Raw genomic sequence first — 2,312 nt, forward strand, 5'->3', positions numbered from 1 at the left:
CTGCTGGGGAGCAATGAACGATTTATATTAGTCTTATATTGAGTTTATTGAGTATTGTAAATAATTATTTTTTTATATTTTTTGTAGTATAATTAACCTTTGTGCTAAGCCTTGTTGTAGTCTTCTCTTATTTATGCTTTTGTGAGGTAAGGCTACTGAAGAATAATTACAGTTTAATCCAGAAATTGAGAAGTCAGCCAAGAGTAATCGAAAGAAGGCAAAGGAGAAGAGGAAGCAGGGTAATCAGTAAGCACAATGTAGCTCTGAATAATCAACAATTTCAGAGCCTCAATTAGACAAAATGGAGAATGTCAATGATGCCACTAGGAATAATGAGAGGTCTAATCCTCCAAGGAGGACGTTAGGTGACTATGCTATGTATCAAGGTCTGCGACACTATTCAAGCATTGTCATTCCACATACCGAAAGGACAGTGGAGATCAAGCCCACATATGTGAATTTGGTCAGTGTTCACCATTTTACAGGGAAATATAATGAAGATCTATATGTTCATCTGGATAATTTTTTGAGTTGGTGGCGACAATGGGTTACAATGACAGTAAGAGGGAAGCTGCATATATGATGCTCTTTCCATTTTCTCTCCTTGGTGAAGCTAGGGAATGACTTAAATCTCACCCTACCCAAAGCTTAACCAACTTGAGTGATTTGGAATCCAAGTTTCTAACAAGATTCTTCCCACCGGCTAGATATGTGCACGCCAAGTTTGAGATCTCAATATTCAGACAAGGTACAGGAAAAGCATTATATGAGGCTTGAGAACGTTTTCAAATGTTGTTGAGGAAATGTCCTAACCATGTATTCGAAGATGTGGACCAGCTGAATATATTTTGCAATACTTTGAAACCTGAGACAAATATGATACTAGATACCACAACAGGTGGCACTATGATGGTTGTTGATACTAAGCAAGCCACCCTGATTATAACTATTTTATCTTCAATAGATAGGCTAGCTCAACATAACAGGAGGACAATACAGAAATGGGGTGAACACTTCTGATACTATTCTGACTCAGAATATGATTCTAACATAGCATATTGAGGCACTCACTAAACAAATGTCAAAGCTACCTCATCAACTAAATATGGTACAAAATCCTTCGGTTCATCAACAAGTGTTATGTTGTGAATTCTATGAGGGTGATCATGCAACTGGTCATTGTTCTATGCCTAGCAACAATCAATAGGAAGAAGTTCAATATGTGAATAATCAGCCTCGTCAGGGAAACTTCCCCTACAACTCTTTATACAAAAATCAGTTTTCGCATGGTTGGAGGGGAAATCAGAACCATAATTATGGCTGGAAGCAAGAAGAAGGGCCATCAAACAAACATCCACCATTTCAACAACCATTCCAAAAAGGTCAACATCCACCAATTCATGAAATACTAACCAAATTGGAGGACACTCTAGAACGGTTCAAGCAAGTTTCAATGAAAAATCAGAAGAATATTGAAGCATCTATCAGGAATCTAGAAACACATGTGGGTCAATTGGCAAAACAAATGGTAGAGCAACATTCAGATCACTAATAGTTTTCAGCCAACATTCAGACTAATCCTAAGGAATACTACAAAGCCATTACTATTAGGAGTGGAAAAGTGATTGGCAAGGATGTTGGTGAGAATTTGATAATAGAGGAGGAAGTGTTGATAGAAAAAGAGATTGAGGGAGCAAAAATGAGTTTGAAGAGATGCCAAATAAGGAGAATGTATAGAGTGGAGAAGAGAACAAAGAGAGACAAAGAGAATGTATAGGGTGAGAAGAAAAAGAAGGAACTTCCACAACTGAAAAGTATTCCTTATCCCAAGAAACCTTCTAAGAAAGACAAAGGGAGACAATATACAAGGTTCGTGGATATATTCAAGAACCTTTAGATGAATATACCTTTCATGGAGGCCATGGAACAAATGCCTAGTTATGTCAAGTTCATGAAGGATCTGTTGACAAGGAAGAGGAAGTTTTCTGAGGAGACAATGACACTTGAAGCTAGTTGTAATGTAATAATTCAAAAGTATTTACTTGAAAAGACTAAGGATCTGGGAAGCTACAAAATACCAGTTACCATTGGAGAATTATCTGTGAGGAATGCACTACTGGATTTGGGTGCCAACATTAACCTCATGCCTTTGTCTATGTTGAAAAGGATTGGAGATTTGGAAATCAAACCCACAAGGATGACTCTGCAACTTGCAGATAGATGAATAAAATTTCCTTATGGGGTTGCAGAAGATGTCCCGTTTAAGGTGGACAAGTTAGTATTCTCAGTTGATTTTGTGATAATGGACTTTA

This window comes from Lupinus angustifolius, unplaced genomic scaffold, assembly GCF_001865875.1.
Source record: "Lupinus angustifolius cultivar Tanjil unplaced genomic scaffold, LupAngTanjil_v1.0 Scaffold_678, whole genome shotgun sequence".
Lineage (NCBI taxonomy): Eukaryota > Viridiplantae > Streptophyta > Magnoliopsida > Fabales > Fabaceae > Lupinus > Lupinus angustifolius.